Source organism: Neovison vison, chromosome 5 (genome assembly GCF_020171115.1).
Source record: "Neovison vison isolate M4711 chromosome 5, ASM_NN_V1, whole genome shotgun sequence".
Lineage (NCBI taxonomy): Eukaryota > Metazoa > Chordata > Mammalia > Carnivora > Mustelidae > Neogale > Neogale vison.
In genome coordinates, this window is record NC_058095.1 from 9207011 (window position 1) to 9225994 (window position 18984).

Consider the following 18984-nt stretch of genomic DNA (forward strand, 5'->3'; position numbering starts at 1 on the left):
ATACTTGGCTTTTTGACATGGGTTGTATTTTAGGAGGCATAATTGGCATTGGACAAATTTTCCTTACTTCTGTGTGAACAATAGTGCATCCATTTTCCATATTCTTCATGGTACATGATGGGGATTCGTGGCGGTATATTGGAGTTTCCAAATTAGTCAGTCTAACCAATTGAGTCACTAGGCTTGTAAATCCATCCAGCGGTAAGCTTTGCCGATAATAGATGCTTGCCATTAAGAAAACATTCTTCTACTAGTTGATCTTTGAATAGCGGTCTTTCTTACATATATCCTTTTGATGAAGGGTACAATGCACTAAACCGGTTTAAAAACAAAACAAAAGAAATCTTTCTGCTCTGCATCTCTATCTCCTAGTTAGGAATAAGTGACCATAAAAATCCCTGAAAGTGTGAAACCACAGTATATTTCCCTGTTCTATCATTAAAAGCTATTTGCCACATAAATGGGAATCAGAAGCAGAGGGCTGTGCGGAGGGAGCATAGCTTTAAGATTATATATAAGGAATTATTTCCCAGCGAGGATTAGTTCTGGGAATTTGGGTTCGTTGTTCTTTAACTGTTATGGGAATCTTGAAGAGACTTCTAATGTTACAACCTCTTAAATTTCTGTATAGTACTGTATCATTTATATTAGCAAAATTGAGTTCATAACATCAGAGCCTGATGTCACAAAGTTAATGAAGTGAGTCTGAGACATTGGGAGATGAATATACTGTAGGTGCAGTATCAGGAAAACTAACTTGGCAACCTCCTAACTGAATGGAAGTACAGATTTAGCTATTATGTCTGTTGTTTGAGCCCGTTGGCCAGGCATCAAGACCAGCATTGGGCTGAGCTGTTCACCAGAGTTTCCAAAGTGTACTTACTGAGTCAGTCTGCTGTAAACGTAAAATCTTCAAGACTACAGGCTCGGCAGCACAGAAGATTTCAGACAGCACAGTGAGTGCAGATGGTTAAGCTCTGGGGATGATTATGATGAGAAAAAAGAGGCAAATAGAGAAACACCTAATTGGGAGTAATTTTATGTGTGTGAAGTGTGGAGAGGACACGGGACATGGGGTGTGTTTATGTACACAGCAAAGTTTGGAAAAAGCAAAACTTACTGAGTTCAAAGCGCTGATTATTTTTGACACAGCTGCATGGCAATCAGTCATCAATCTACCATTTTGCTTAATTGTGGTAGAATTTTTTTAAAAAGGAGATTTAAAACATGGACAGTCATTAAAATGTTGGAATAGGAATGGGTTTCAATGAAAGGAAGCATGTTTGCACCTTTCAGCAATAGCATAGAAAATCTGTGATATAGACGATTACCAATAAGTCACAAGATGTGAAAACAGTCATTTGCATGAGCTGACACCACCTACATTGTGTTATCAACATAAGGGCACACTAGAATATCATTTTAAGCTCACTTAAAACAAGAAGTTGAAGACCCAATAAGGAATACTTGATGAATTAAGTATTGATTTTATTAGCTACTGATTTTACACTAGATTTCTTTTATTTATATAGTTGCATTTAGGTAATAAAATAAACTTGATATTGTAGCTCGCGAAATTATATATAGCCTCACAGATGTCAGGAGACTCAGTGGATTGGGATTTATGGTTAAAATAGAATGGTATACGTAGTCCAAACTGAAACAGTCCACTGGAGAAGGAAGGGGAAACATTGCAGGCTAAGATGTGCACAGCTTTCCGGAAGGCTGTTGGGTGAGGAAGTTTGTATGGTCGAGAACATTTGAAGGAGGTTTAAAGCAGAGAAAGAACACCACTATCAGTGAGAGAGGGTAAGTCGAGAGGTTGTTCATAATGATGGGTGTAATACCTTACATTGCCTGTGTGCTCCTCTGTAGGCATCGTCCTGAACATTCCACTATTTGTTCATTTAATTCTCTCCAGCACTGTGGGGGCAAGTATGATTTTTATCTGTGTTTTAGAGATGAGCTGGCTAAGGCACAGAGAGGTTAAGTACTCAGCTAAGGAACAGACGTCAGAACTGAAATCAAGACACACTATGTTACAGATGGGAGATTTCAAGTGCCCAACATCTGGAAAATGTCTAGTTTTGCTGAAACCAGAACATCTGATACAGTCTTGATTTGCCTTGTAGATTATATTTTGCTTAAAATGGAGGAATCGTGAGTAGGAACTGTTGTACTTGATTTTTATCAATAAGAGACAGAAAAACTCATGGATGATGGGGCCATCATGGGAACCTGAGAGAGAAAAAAGGGAACAAAAACATGTCACCCAGAACCTAGATGAGGAAAAAAGGTAGAACTGAGCATAATCAGAGAAGACCTTTAGATTTGAAGAACATGGATTAAATAAAAACATTAAAATACATGGATATCCCATGAACATTTCTTAAAAGCACTTCAGCTCAGTACTTAATATGGTATGTTACAAAAGAATATATGCCCTTCAGAAGAAAAGCAAAGAGTAAGAATAAACATAAGAAATTCCCTCTTAGAGCTAATAATAACAAATATGGAATATCATGGCCAGGGAAATTAACATAATTTGTAGGACATCTAGACAAAAGTGTGTCAACATTTCTTAGGAGGTGTTTATCAGTTTTACTTTTTTTGTGAGTAGCAAAATCTATACTGTGTTAGTAAGGTGCATTCCCACTAACCCCCATGGATAAAGGGATTTATTAACTGGGGATGTGACCAAAGAACATTCTAGAATGGCAACTCGGTAAGTTTACTTATACAGTTATTTGTTGTATCAGTAGAGGTCATATCAGTTCTCTCCATGAAGCTAACCATGCTATTTAAAATGAGAGTGAATAAATGTCTCTCTTCTGGTTCAGCTCTGGACTTTTCTTGTGTTTCTTTTTTTCATGTCCTATCTTTCACTTCTCTGTTACCTTTACTATGGAGCATGCTCTTCTTGATTCAAGTCCTCTGTTACAATTGTAAAATGTTCTTAATTTGTTGCTTTGACACTTTCTCAAATGTTCCTTTCAAATATTCTGCATTTATCAATAGTTTCCCCAGGCTAGCTGCTTTCCCCACTACATAGGGTACCTCTGCATAACGTTGTTGGTCTTTACTTCTCTATCTGGAGCATTGTATCTTACATTCTCTGTGTTCATTGTTTTATTTAATATGGCGATGCCCCAGAATTAAATTCCCTTTTGCTTAGAAGAATCATTTGCTTGGAGAATATACTGAAAACACATCACCCATGAAGTAGTTCTGTGATTCTGTATGTGTAGAACACTGAGCACTTGGCTAGTTCTACCACTATGTACATTTTTGGAACAAGACAATTTTTCACTTTTAATATTAGCATATTTGTGTTCTTTAGAAGAATACTTGCTATTACCTATTGCTGACAATGAGGGAATAAAAAGAACCCTCTCAAACTTTACTGATGGGCTGTCAGTTGAGGGAAACAATGTTTGAAAAGCAATTTTGCAACATTTGCCAAGACTCTAAAAGTATCTGTCTCCCTTGACCCTTTAATTTCACTTCTGGGAACTTATTCTAACGAAATAATACTAGATACAGAAAAGCTCTATGTAAACAATAACACTATTTAACCTAGCACCATCTTGGAGAGATAAAGCACAATAAGCACTCGATAATATGAGAATTGTTAAATACAAAATAAAATATTGTTCTGCCATTATTATTGTGATTAAATAATTTATATTCACATAGGATAGAATTTTGAAATACAAAGTTTGGGAGAAGGTGATTTTTAATTACATTTGACCCTTGAACAGTGCAGGGGTTAAGGATGCCAACTGCTCACACAGTTGAAAGTCTACATAAAAGTATTGACTCCTCCAAAACTTAATTACCGATCACCTACTACTGACCGGAATAACAGAAGTAGTCAACACATATTTTGTATGTTATATGTGTCATATATGTCTTATAATAAAGTAAGCTAGAGAAATAAATATTATTCAACATAAAGAAGAGAATACATTTACAGCACTATACATGTATTTATTGAAAAAAATCCATGTATGAGTAGACCCACACAATTCAAATCTGTGTTGTTCCAGGGCCAACTGGATGTGTAAAATATGATCACAGATTATGTAAAATGCAGGCTGAAAGCAGGACAGCAAAGCAATATTCCATTAATCTATCTGGCTTCCTAAAAGTGATGGAATTAGTGGCAATTTCTTTTTTTATTTTCCAAGTTTATTGACATGTCAGCAGTGAGCATGTTCTATTTAAATGGGCACAAACAAAAAGCAAGTTCAGTTTTTTCAAAACTTTTCCTAAGTAAGACTTTTAAGATTCACTCTCAAAGTGATTTTTGTGGTTCAGGGGATGGGGGTGTGCAGGGGAAGCAAATGGACTAAAATATTTTTTGAACTCGGGTGACTGGGGGAGCAGTAGCTCAATGAGGCAGGTTTATAAAGACTGGGTTGACCTTCAGGACATTGGGGAGAGATGACCTTGAACACCTCAGACAACATTAAACTCCAGGTTACAGCTGACTGGAATTCTGAGGTTTTATTGGCCATGAGCCAGTCTGCAGCCCACTATAACCACCCTAGTATTTTATAACATTGTAAAGACTGTATTGTTTCAAACATTTCAAAATTTTACACACAACCTGGCAGTCATCCAAAGCCATTTCCAATGGGCCAAAACTATCAGCAACCACCCACCTCCTTGGCCATGGCTGCCTGATTAATGATGTTCTACCAACAGGGTCCTCCATTAGGATCATCTGGGCTGGGAGACCCCAGGACAAATACGATCTTTGAGACTTGTAAATTGTCTATGTATTTTGCAGCTGATTTTTTTTCCTTTTTTTTTTTTTTTTTAAGCAGAGATGGAACATCAGAAAGCAGAGGTCTGGTGTGGTGTAGCTTGGATTGGCTGAATGCAGCAGGCTTTAATTCAATAAAAAAGCAAAGGATGCTCTTTGTCACAGACACTGTTCCTACTTTAAGATATTTGTTATGGTATGTAACTTCTCTAAGCCACTCAAGTTCCCCCCTTCTTAACCCTCCCCTTTTTTTCCCATTGCTTCCTTATCCTGACTTAAAGTTTATTTACCCCATGGGCTTAGAACTGAAGTTTTAAAAAAGCAAATATAATATTAAATATTCTCCATTGATACTTTTCCTTTTGAAATGAATAATTTACACATTTCTAAGTGTATTCATGTCCTTCACATCATAACCTTACTAAGTATTACGATGTGCCAGTTCTGAGTACTTTATGTGCGAGAGCTCACTTAATCTTTGCAACAACCGAATGAAGTAGTTACTGTTGTCACCATTTTACATGTGAAAAAAAAAACGAATGCAAATAAAGGTGAAAAATCTTACCCAAAGTCCTTCATGGGGTTTATAATTAGTGGAGCTAGAAAATAAATAAGACAGAGCGGCCAGAGCATCTGTGATTAACTACTTTATGTGGTTAACTACTTAATGTGGTTTCCAATCTCACATTTTCAAACAACTATCATCAGTGGTATTAGAATGTTATGTTAAATATGTACCAATATTTCTTTACTGCCTCACCAAAACAGGAGGTAGAAATTGTTCATTGGGAGAGAGAGAGAGAGTTTCCCAAATCTGTAATTCAGAGAAAAGACTGTCTTTAGATACTGACACTAGTTTTCTATTCTCTAGGGAAGCAATAGCTTTGTTTCCTTGTTTGTTCTTCTGACTTGGAAAAGAATATCTATATCTATATCTATATATATCTTGTTTCTCAAATTATTTTTGGTCTAAGTGATACAGTAGCTGTTGGAAACACATTTATCACTATCATTAATTCCATGCAACTTAGTTTCACTTCTAGAAATGTTATTTATTAGGCTGACCTTGTAAAAATGAAGAGACAATACAGTCAGAAAAGAGAGCTGACTCATTCCCATCCTATAATTGCGCACTATCTGGAGAGCGGGAAGTGGAAATCAGTAAGATTTTACCAATGGCCACTGAGACATTCCAATCATTTCAGTCAATAGCTCTCATTCAATTATATAAACCTCGACTATGCATTTTTTTAAAAACCAAATTACAGTATATGATAAAACAGGAGCCGCAGGCTTCCCAAAGCAGACTATCTAACACCATAAAAGGCCCCATATGAGCCCTTTATTCCAACTTGGTTCCCTAGGTTGACAAGATTCATCAGAAAATTCATCTCCTGGCTTGGCTTTGCTTCTGTTTCCTTGATATGGAGTGTATTTAAAGGGACTGTTCGTTTAGTATGTTCTGCCGAATGATGGCCTCCATAGTGCTGGGCATCTCTGGTCTTGTTAAAATGAACTTTGAAGCCATTATACAAAGTGAAATTAACCAGTCACAGACAAAGACTGTATGATTCTACTTCTGTGATCTCTAAAACACCAAACTCCATAGAAGCCGTGACTAGAATGGGGGTTGCCAGGGGCTGGAGGGAGTGAGAAATGAGGAGTTCCTGTTCAAAAGATATAAAATCTCAGTTATCTGAGATGAATTAGTTCTAGAAATCTGAGCAACATTGTGCCTATACTTAGCAATATTGTATTGAAAACTTAAAAATGTGTTAAAGAGGTAGATCTTATATTAAATACTCTTATCACAGTAAAAAAGAAAGGCCACCATTGACTTGTCTCAACATAATATCATGGAGAACAAGATCCTATTCTAAGGGCATACAGTATCTATCTCCTTTGAATGCAGTTTTCCTGCACACAATGGAAGGAATGAGGATTTAGATAGCCAGAAAGTATGGTTCTGTCTGCCACTCACCAGTGGTTTGAGGGTCAGCAGGGTTAAGTGATATGCAAAAACTCACTTTTCCTCATTTGTGAAATGGTTAAAATAATACCTACATTGTAAGATTTTCATAAGGGTTAGAAATAATACTTCAGAGTGTGCAACAGATTGTCTAGAAAATAGTAGGCCTTTATTAAAGGGCAGTGAGTACTACTTTACGTGTGTTAATTTCCTTTATCATCAACCCCATGCTGAGGAGGATCCAGTGGTCCCTTAGCAGGCACCCGCTATGATGAACGAACGCACCGTGGAGGACTGCAGCATTTGAGTACTAAGAGTGCTGTGTTGGGGCACCTGGTGGCTCAGCGGGTTGAGCCTCTACCTTTAGCTCGGGTCAAGGTCTCAGAGTCCTGGGATTGAGCCCTGCATCGGGCTCTCTGCTTAGTGGGGAGCTTGCTTCCCCCCTACCCCCGCCTGCCTCTCTGCCTCTTGTGATCTGTCTTTCAAATAAATAAATAAAATCTTAAAAAAAAAAAAAAAGAGTGCTCTGCTAATAGGACAATTAAATAACCATCGAGGCTGGAATATTATACACAACCTAGTATCACTCCTGTGAAAAGATCAGGTTTAACCTGGAGGAAGGAAATCATGGTACAGTTCACAGAAAAAAAATACTTGCAAGTAGTAGTTCAGTCCTTTTAGGAAGTGCTTTCCCTTCCATGTTTTCCCAGAGTACTCTTATCCAAGTAAACCATGTCTCTGATGGAGTTGAAACATAGATTAAAGCTAAAACATAATTACTGAAGAGTCAAAGGTTTATACTTAGTGAAATATAATATTGTCTTTAAGACACTCCGAGTGTGGAAGGGGTTGATCCCAACATCCTTCAGATGTTGATGTGGTACACGCTTCACAGCAACGGGCCAGAATTCATGGTTAAGGTACAGACATAAGATAGTAACTCTAAACCTCTGTTAACAATCCCTCATACTGTTCCAGGGCTTCCATGACAAGCCAGTTAGGAAACCGAGCTTCTATTTAGGTGGCTAGTGTGATTTGTAAGTTATTTTTCCATAGTGATTGTTTTGTCAAGTTAAACCTTACCGCTCTGAGATTTCTTCACTGTAAGCCTGAATGCATCTTGATGTGTTTGCTTGTGCTAAATCAGGGATCACCGCTCACCAAATGAAAATCTTTTTGTTATAGATGGAGCTTGAACAAGAAACTCAGCCACTTGGTTGGATAAAGAACACTTTGAACATTTGCTTATTACAGCAGTCTCAAAACATTAGGGTAGGAGTTAAGCCCACAATTTTGTTTTAAATTAAGTGCTCCTAAAAAGCGTGAGACTAATAGCACCAACTAAAGCCAGTTATTTTTCTGGCAAGAAATATGTGAGTTTCCCCTCATTGCTAAGCCAGTAAAATTCAGCATTACTATGGCAATTTTCCTACTGTTCCAGTTCTTGGCCTGTGTCTACACAGCACCAAAATAGCTAGATGAAAAGTGAAAACTTCAGTTGGTCGTTAGGATGCTGCCAAATATTAGAACATGGCGTATTATAAGTCATCAAGATATTTCATTAGATTTTTCCCTCTTTACCACATTTTTTGTGGTGGCAGTGCAGATGCCAATTTAAACTTTATCCATAGGGGCATTTCGCGGATTCGTAATATTCAGCATGGAACAAAGGAAGGAACACCAGGTATCTTTACAAAGAGATGACTCAGTCCAAATCTGTACTTTTTTCTATTATTTTAAATCAAAATAATCTTTTTTTTTTTGGATCTGCCAAAATCATATATCCTGGGTTTTTAAAATCTACCTCACCCTTTCCATAAGCAACCTACCAGATGATTATGTTTGCATTTAAGATAACCTTTCCAAAGATAGAATATATCCATCCACTTGGGACACCTGGGTGGCTCAGTGGGTTAAAGCCTCTGCCTTTGGCTCAGGTCATGATCTCGGGGTCCTGGGATCGAGCCCCACACCGGGCTCTCTGCTCAGGAAGGAGGGAGCCTGCTGCCTGCTCTCTGCCTTCCTCTCTGCCTACTTGTGATCTCTGTCTGTCAAATAAATAAATAAAATCTTTTTTTAAAAAAGAATATATCCATCCACAATAATAAATAATTATTGAATACTACATTTCAAGCACTGTGCTAAATGAAAGGACATATAAAAAATCAAGTATAGTTCCTGCTCTCTAGAGATAAATTCCATTGCAGAGACAATATTTATATAAATGACAAAATTTATATAAATAAATTTATATTTATATCCATTTATCCAAAAGATAGAAACACAGTGATTCAAAGGGGCACATGCACCCCAATGTTTATAGCAGTAGTGTCCACAGTAGCCAGACTATGGAAAGAGCCCAGATGTCCATCAACAGTGGAATGGATGAAGAAGATGTGGGTGTGTGTGTACGCCCATATACCGTATATGGACAATAGAATATTATTCAGCCATCAAAAAGAATGAAATCTTGCCATTTGCAACAAAATGCATGGAACTAGAGGGTATTATGTTAAGCGAAATAAGTCAGAGAAAGAGAAATACTATATGATTTCACTCATATATGGAATTTAAGAAACAAAACAGATGAACATGGGGAAATGGAAGGAAAAATAAAAGAGGATAAAATCAGAGAGGGGAACAAACCATAAGAGACTCTTAACTCCAGGAAACAAACGAGGGTTGCTGGAGGGGAGGCATGTGGTGGGATGGGGTAACTGGGTGATGGACATTAAGGAGGGCACATGATGTAATGAGCCCTGGGTGTCGTATGCAGTTGATGAATCACTGTATTCTACCTCTGAAACATAATACAGTACATGCTAATTAAATTGAATTTAAATGAAAGATCTCTTAAGGATACAGAAAAAAAAGAAGAAAATATATAATAATATTTGATAAAATAATAAACAAGAATTGCTACTGAGTATAGTAGAGCAGACATCACAGGGTGTGGCAGAGACTGCTAGGGCTTTGCCAAGGATGTGACACTTTTGTTGGTTGTCATAAAAAACAGGGGCCTTTGGCAAGTAAAGGAGAGAACAGGGAACCTGGCAGCCAAAGGGAAGAGTAAGGTGTCAGGGTGACCACATCACCCAGGGTAGCAGAGTGACCACGTCATCCCTGTTTGCTTGGAACATTTTCAGTTTCAGAGATGAACACTCTGTGATCCAGAAAACTCCCCAATCATGGACAAAGTAGGATAGCTAGTCACCCTACTAGGTAGGGATGAGCAGGACAAGGCCAGCAATGAGCGAGCTTAACTGGAGGATTTATTTAAGGTAGAAATGAAAGAAGAAAACTGGAGAAAAATGGTTGGCATGTGTCAAGGATCTTGTGTCACCTGTTGGGACACTTGAAATGTAATCTGTGTTCTATAGGGGAAATTATGAATCCTTTTCATAAGTTGTTCGAAATCCATAAAGAATCATTTTTGAGAGATCAGTCATAGTATGTGGGTGTATTAAATTAATTCATTTATTACCATGTATTTATCAAGCACCTACTGTGTGCTACATGTTGCGTTCTAGGCTTCGGGGATGCCACAGTCAGAAAAACAAAGGTTGTTCTTGCTTCCACTTGGGTGGTGTGAACAACAACAACAAAGTAATTATATAATGACACGTCAGTGTTCTTGATAAGTGAAATGGGATAAATGGACAGGGGGTGATGGGGAGTAGGGTGCTAGTTGAGGAAGGGTACTCAGAAATGATCTCTTGAGAAGGTTCCATCTGAGCAGGGGCCTACATGAAACGAACAAGTCATGTGGATAATCAGGAGAGAAGCATTGCTGATAGAATGAAAGTATGTGCAAAGGTCCTGAGGTAGAAACATGCTAATGTGTTTGAAGAGCAGCAAGGAGGACCCAGCATCAGTAGCAGAACAAGTGAGGATTAGAGTAGTAGGAGTTTAGGACACTGGGTCCCTGTGGTAGCCAACTCTTGTAGGGCCTATAGGCTTTGAGGCCCTAATTCCTTTTCAGTGAACTTGCGGCATGGAGAGCAGATTGGAGACTGTCTCAATATGATGGACATGATAGAGGAGAACTGGAAAGTAGAACAGGAGGGATAATACCTAAGAACACCAGGATGGTATTTTTGCAAGAAGGAATTAATTTATAAACAATGAAGTAACACTGTGCTTCAAATGAGAACATATATTACCCACTTTTCTTGCTCATCCTCATCGACCATAAAAGGCCATTTATTTTTGTTTAATATTTCGGAAGGAAAGCCACTTTGTCAGGCACATTTTGTATACTTGATTTCTATCTGGGAGGGTTTTTAATTAGATCATTTAATTGAGAGGAAAGAAAAAGGGAAGCTCCTGCCCCAGGTTGTTAAGCTATGTTCAAATTTAAAGGCTGTATAACATTACTACTCATGTTCATATTGCGAGTCTTTTAGTTCACTTAAAACACACACACACATCAAGATGTCGTATTGCTTAATCCTCCCAAATATATTTTTGTGTATGATGATAATTCTGTTTCATTGGTGCTTTTTCAATATTATCCTTTTCTCCCTCATTTTTGGAACAAGGTTTTTTTTTTTTTATTTTTAAGATTTCCATTTATTTCATTTTTGTTTTTCAGACTGGGTCATTTCTATTGTTCCATCTCCAGGTTTACTAATTCTTTCCTCTGCCCCCTCTATGCTACTCTTGGGCCAATCCACTGAGATTTAAAATTTCAGTTATTAAAAATTTTTTAAAAATAAAATTTCAGTTATTAATTTTTCATTATAAAATTTTCATTTGGTTCTTTGTTTTATCTTCTATCTCTTGGCTGAGACTTTCTTTTTTTTCCACTCATTTTAAACATCTTTATTATTGCTCATGGAAGCATTTATTATTATTATTATTAATTATTGTTATTGTGATAGCTGCTTTAAAATTTTTGTCAGATAATTCTAGCACCTCTATCATTTCAGTGTTCTCTGTTGCTTGTTTTTCATCATTTTGAAATCTTCCTGGTTCTTCCTATGATAAATGAATTTTTTATTGAAACACACATTTGGGGTACAATGTTATAAGAATCCGGATCTTAATTTATATCCTCTGTTTCAGATGACTTTTTATGACAGTGCTTGAGCAGGAGAAGTGGGGTTCATGAGACCTCATTACTGCCAGGCGAGGGTAGAGGTCTATGTTTCCCTCTCAGCCTTTGCTTGTGGGGGTGGAGGTCGGTCACAGTATTTTCTGTAGCTTTTGCCTGGAGTAGAGTAGTTGTTGCCAGAAAGCATTCTTTCTTGCTAGGCCCCCCCTTTCTTGGTTCTTGGCTAGAGAGAGGGACTTTGATTGGGGTTTCTTTTGCCTATGTTCACTGGTGTTTTTAGATTGCCTCGTTCTTCAGCTCCAAATCTGGGGAATGTGAGGCATAGGCCCACCACCCCCATGAAAACTCAATTTTTTTGTTGTTGCTTCCGTCCCAAGGCCCATAGCCCGTTAACCTTTTCTTTCTACCTTTCAGAGTCCTCTTCTGTTAGTCTTATGTATAATGTCCAGGGATTTCAGTGGTACTTAGCAGAGAGAATAGGAAAAAGTATATTTATGTCATCTCTGAAATGGAACTCTCTTTCCTCCCTTTTGATCCATTGATAAATGAGCAAAAATATTGAGTCATGGTAGTAAATAGACATGGCCTTATTTGAGACCAAAACAACCATTTCTAGCTCCACAGTTTCAAAGGGTGCTTTGTAAAACTCTCGGGTTCTGATACTTAAAAAACCCTGGTTTTATGTCCCTCAATGACAGGTAGCTGATGGCCCTCTTGACCTGGATAGTCCATTACCACCGGAGAGTAGTCACATTTAAGTATAATACAAAAAGTTAGAAGTGCACTTGTTTCTCTTCCGTCTTCAGTTTCCATCAGTTTCTTTCCCTGGTGTTACACTTCCTGTTCTCAGAGGTCCCCCACCCCCGACAGACAGCCAGGTTCAGGAGCTCCGTCTCTGTTGGTGACGCCTCCCCCTCATTGCTCCAGTCCATGTGGCATCTGTTGTTCCTCCTTCATATTCTTCCTCCCACCCACGGGTTGCTTTTCCTGTCTCCTGCTGTCACTGTAGCCACCATCTTTAACTTAACTATGGAAATATTTCCCTCCACGTTCTGTCTGTTGCCCTCAGAGTCTTTCCTGAGCCAAATGTTCATTTAGATCTTAGCTTACCAATTCCCCACCTCTGTGCCTTGGCTTACGAAGCACACACCCCACTCTTCTTATCTCCAAATATTCAAGAGTTATGCTGTTTTGGGGAACAGACCATGGAATCTCTTCTCAAGAGTCCCTCCTGATCCTTTGGCAGCACCTCTTTCTCAGACCACACACCCACTTTGTTCATAACATCTTATTGTTTTATGTTATATATGGCATCTCCTTGAGAACAGAAGTTCACCTTCTATATCTTCATTTTTCCTAGAGTTTTGCTCCAAACATCTTATGTGATAGCTGTTAAAGTTGTTGAAAGAATGAATAAAGAAAAACACAAAATAATTCACAATGCTTGTCTTGACATTTTTCTACTTGTCTTCCCTTTCCTGGCACTTTGTCTCTTTAGTCTCCTCAAAGTGACAATATTCAATCCCAATGACTCACATACATATTAAACCTCATGAGAGGACGTTGCCAAGTGAAGAATGGACCCTTGAGTTTAAGTATCTTCTAGGGGATGAGGAAGCCAACAGATAAAATGTTTCTTCTCTCACAGGTGAGAAGGGGCAACTCTGTTTCTGTTTGTGAAAGGCATAAGTCAAGTCATGCCTAAGATGATACAGTCAGTGACAGAGAACCCCATCATCTAACTCAGTGGCTTCCAAGTTGTCTCTAGGCAACTACAATACAGCGACATTAATATATCAATCCAAATATGTAATTTTAGAAGAGCACGTAACCTCTAAAGAGAGTTGCAGACAAGGTTTTTGCTCAATAGTGACTCATCTTAGCTGACTTTTTTTTCCTGGATTCAGCCAAGGAACTCTGAGTAAGTTGGCTTTGCCACGTCCCAAAGAGACCCAGGATAACTCTCACTCAGCCTTCGCTGTGAACAGAGACTATCAGGTCACCTAAGAAACAGCAATTTGTGGGCTCCTGCTTTTATGCAATGATGACCTTGGCTTGCACAACCCAAATAGAATGTGCCCCAACTCATGAAGTCAAGGCAATGTGGTAAACAGAGCCTGTGCCAACAGGACATCATTTCAACGTCCTCTGGCATATGAAACATGTTTGGGCAGGGGCACACACATCATAAGCTGTATTTTGGTATGGATAATCTGGGAACTCAGTGGCAACTATGTCATAGATCCATTAGCTTCATAGAGACTCTGATGTTACTCTAAGTGAGCTACTTGTTAAACTTCTGAGAAGTCACTGAAAGTGAGAGTCTTTGAAACATGGACCATGGTCAAAATGGTATGGAAAACAGAACAGATGGCCAGCTGTTGGTGAAGGTGTCAAGTAAAGCATTTTTTTATGATGCTATTATGGTAATGATGGTTGGTTTCCAATACAGGATATTGTTTTGTACCCACTGACATCAGTTGGGTACAGCCGAAGTATGTTGGGGTTGTAAGAGTAAAGGTGAATTTCTTCTCTTAAATATCTCCACTGAATTTATTTCTATTGAACACACCCCCCCATAGCCTCTAATAATACACTAGAAGGCCATGACCTAAAATGTGGTGCTTATATAAAGCCCTACTACGTTAATAAAATGAACATTTAGCTTACCATTTTATAAAGTTGTTTGCCACTCTAATAATTTAACCTCTACATTTTGGTTGAAAGTCTTTTAGTTAATATTGAATGCTCCAAGACCACAGGCAAGGACTGGTCTTTGAGGCCTTTGGGCTTCTTCCTCTACAAGGTGCAGTAAAACAAAACAAAATGAAAGCAAAAACAACAACAACAACAAAACCTCTGTAAATGGCTTGTTTACATGGATTTTCTATGACATCATGCTAGGTCCCAGGTAAACCAGGTGCTTGCAAGTTACTAACTTTCTCGGTTCACAAAATTGAGTTGCACCTGCGTCTTTCTAATGTTTGACTAGGGTAGATGTAAGTCCTGGCTACCTACTCAGAATATTTTGCTGAAGATTATTATATTTAGGGGACAGTTAGAGTTCAAAAATCAACCAATGGGGACGCCTGGGTGGCTCAGTTGGTTAAGCCGCTGTCTTTGGCTCAGGTCATGATCCCAGTGTCCTGGGATCAAATCCCACATTGGGCTCCTTGCTCGGCGGGGAGCCTGCTTCTCCCTCTGCCTCTGCCTGCCATTCTGTCTGCCTGTGCTCACTCTCTCTCCCTCTCTCTGTGTGACAAATAAATAAAATCTTTAAAAAAAAAATCAACCAATGAAATGCTGTAGATTTTAAATATAATTGTTGTTTTGAAAAAAAGGTTGAGAGATGTGAATTTCAGAGCAGGTAAACACAGAGTAATAGCTTGACCGAGTCAGCTTTTACTCCTGGCACAGGCAAGAGACATCTCTACCCAATCATTGCTGTGGTTTGCACATTCTCCTGCACCTAAGAGCTATTTAAAAAAAATAGATAAGTAAAATGAAAATTAGAAGTAGACTGTGGATTCTAAGCTGTTCATATTATTACATGCAAGATATATGAACTTGGAAAATCAGACTGTGCACCTTGGTTCTTATTCCACTTTTGGTTCTCAGCTTTCTGTCTTTGGGGCAGCTTTTTAAAGATGCTATTACATCTCTAGGGCCTAATTCATACAAACATTAGCTTGTGATGGATAAAACAAATGTGAGATCTTATAGTAAATAAATAACACCATTTCCTATGAACCAGAACACTTAAAGACCTGAGTATAAAATAGAGTATGCTCAGAAATATGGGGGCCATAACTGTAGAAAGAAAAGACATACCATGGTGAGTTCAGAAGTGTGATTTCACAAATGATCCAGACCAAAAAGGAGTTTAAAAAGAGAACCGTACTCACTGAAGCAATTTCTAATACGTGATTTGCATTTCTAAAGAGCTCCCATGAATTTGGGGAGCCCCACACTGGACCATGCACAGTGAATATCCTAATTTGAGTGAGACTATTTTTATTAGAGTTGACAAGTATTTTAGCGTTTTTATGTATTGGGATGATCATTGGTATCTGTACACTATTACAGTCTCTAATGGTATTCCATGTCTGAATAAGTAGAAATGTTGAGGTTAGGACACACTGAAATTTTGAAACAATATTACTAATGTTTACTAAATGAAAATTAAAAAAAATTTTGTCCACAATATCATCAGAGAATAAAATGAAAATTGTAAACTTTCTAAGTAGCCGAGGCATATCACTTGGTGAATTTTAAGTCGATTTTGAAACATTTTGAACTGAAACCTTAAACGTATTAAATCCTTCTTTACTATCTTAAAGAGTGTGGTCTGAACTACATGCAGGAGCTTTCGTGAGGTTAAGCATCTTTGTGATACTCAGGCCAGTGAGGAAAAGAAAAACATTGACTTGTGTGGTGTCACAATATGGCACATTGGTTTCAGGTGGACTTTTTCTTGTTACTTTACCTGTTGAGGGAAAAAATTTTCATTGTGTATAATTGATGTTAATACCTTCAACAAAATATCCATGTTGTACCTTACTGGTCTATTGTGAGGATAAAATAAAAACGTAATAAATGCGCATGGAACCTGGGATGTGCTCAGATTATTAGCTAATCCAGGTTGATAATTTTTATAGATAGTGTTCTCTGAGAATCATCCTCAAAGATGGAGGCTGGTGTGCAGCATGTCTTTATTAAGAACCCTGGAGGTCCACGCCTGTGGATGGCAGGGGAACAAAGCAGGGGTGGGCAGAAGGAGAAATCCAGGGACAACTCAGTCCCTAAATCAGCTCTGGCTAACCTTGCGGGGAGCCCTGGACCTGGAATGACCCTTCAGAGCCGGCTCCCATTGGGCTTGAATGGCCAGCATCCTTCCACGTTGATCCGCCACTGGGAGTGGGTCCCTTGAGAAGGGCAGGACCTTGGTGAGGCAGTTCTTCACAATGGAGGCAGTTTCCAAAGGTTCAGTTTCGGGTGGGTAAAACAACGTCCTCAGTGCAGAACTGAAGGGGCATCCAAAACTCAGGGATCAAGATAACTGATGTTTTAAGGCAATATTTTTCTAAAAGATTTTATTTATTTATTTGACAGGCAGAGATCAGAAGTAGGCAGAGAGTCAGGCAGAGAGAGAGGGGCAAGCAGGCTCCCCACCGAACAGAGAGCCTGATGTGGGGCTTGATCCTGAGATCATGGGATCCTGCGATCATGACCTGAGCCGAAGGCAGAGGCTTTAACCCACTGAGCCACCAAAGCACCCCTTAAGGCAATATTTTTAAAGGTCAAATTTCATGTAAAAAAAATGCATGGTGTGCAAAATATCAAAATTTAAACAAAGCCAAGCTATTGTTTGCTTGATGGCCCTGTGATGGAAATAGTCATTTCCAATCAGATGGTGGTTCTCAGCCCTCACCGGTATGAAGTCTTCACTGGGCAGGTTTTTGACAATTAACACTGGGGCACAAATAGATTGGGCAGAGCAAGGTTCTGTTTATAGTCATGTTTTGTTTTCGTTTTTGCCTTGTCTTTTTCCACTGATGGGCTTCTGTTAAATTTTCCACTTGGTTCAAACATGGGGGTGGGGGCGCCTGGGTGGCTCAGTGGGCTAAGCCACTGCCTTCAGCTCAGGTCATGATCTCAGGGTCCTGGGACTGAGACCCGCATCAGGCTCTCTGCTCAGTGGGGAGCCTGCTTCCTCCTCTCTCTCTGCCTGCCTCTCTGCCTGCTTGTGATCTCTCTCTGTCAAATAAATAAATAAAATCTTAAAAAAAAATGGGGGTGGATATTTTGATACGTGATTCTAGGGGCACACATTTTGCATTTTGTGTCAGGATCCAATATGGTTGCTGAGGGCATGGCTGAGCCCCCAAGGCTATTGGCCAGAGCATCCCCAGATTCTGGAGCAACAGGTTCATTGAAATGGGATCTGGGAAGCCTCTCAAAGTGTCCTCTAGCACTTTCTATATTGTGAATGATCAAAAATAGCATCCGACAATGAAGTCTTGATTTATAGTAAATAATGAATATACTCAGCACCAGATTTTTACTTTCACCTCAAGTAAAAAGAGTGACCAAGCTCATTATTCACTTATCAGTCTCACTTGTTAATATTTAATATATCAGGTATGGCTGGACATTAGCTTTTGGTTACAAATGAGTGAGTTGGGTTCTATCCACCCACCCCTCTTTTTTAAAGTAAAACAAAGCAAAACAAAACAAAAAAACCAGCTGGCTGCATTCTAACCAGTTACCAGTTTCCGAGAATTCTAATTTCCTTCTCTGTAAAATGAGGACAAGGTAGAGTAGGTTGGTTTTTTCACATCTCAGCCAACTTGCAGTTTCAAATATTTGCTGCTTTACCCTTGTGAGGATGAACAAAAGTCATCCCCGAAGAGCAGAAATTAGTTTGTGTTTGTGAGCCTAGCCAATTCCTTGAAACTGTACTGTGTAGAACCCTTTGCTTCTACCCCCAAATGTTTCCAGCCCATCAAGTCTCGTGAGTGTGACTGCTGTTTCCTGTCGTGCTCTCCCCGTACACTCGTCAGGGTATCAGCTGTTACTAATTGGTAGTGTACTTCGGCTTCATCTTCATGGCCTTTCCCACCACTCTCCCCTATTTCCTTCCACACTGCGCGAGATCAGGGAATGAGCTTGATATAACTGACTCCTGGTGTTTACTAAAGAGGTGAGCCATTGGGGGAAGGGCGGGGGGGGTGAACTGTGAATTCTGAACTAGCAGCTCATGATATCCTCCCCCAAATCTAGAGCCAAGCAACAGGGTAGATCCTCTGAGAAGGATCTGGAGGTTTGGAGCAATCTGGAGATTTGCCATTTGGAGCAATGTGGAGATAAGCAAAACCTGTGAATGTGTTGTTTCGTATTTTATTTTGTGTAGATATTTCTACAGAAGGATTCCTTATCAAGGAGCATCCATCACACACTTGGAGAAAAGCTGGTGCAATGGGAAAGTAAATAACATTCGAGGGAGGGACACAGCGGCTCGGTAAATGTGCATGGCATTCATGGTGCAGGGTCTTCTTTTTTTTTTTTTTTTTTTAAGATTTTATTTATTTTATTTGACAGACAGAGACCTCAAGGAGGCAGAGAGGCAGGCAGAAAGAGAGAGGGGGAAGCAGGCTCCCTGCTGAGCAGAGAGCCCGATGCGGGGCT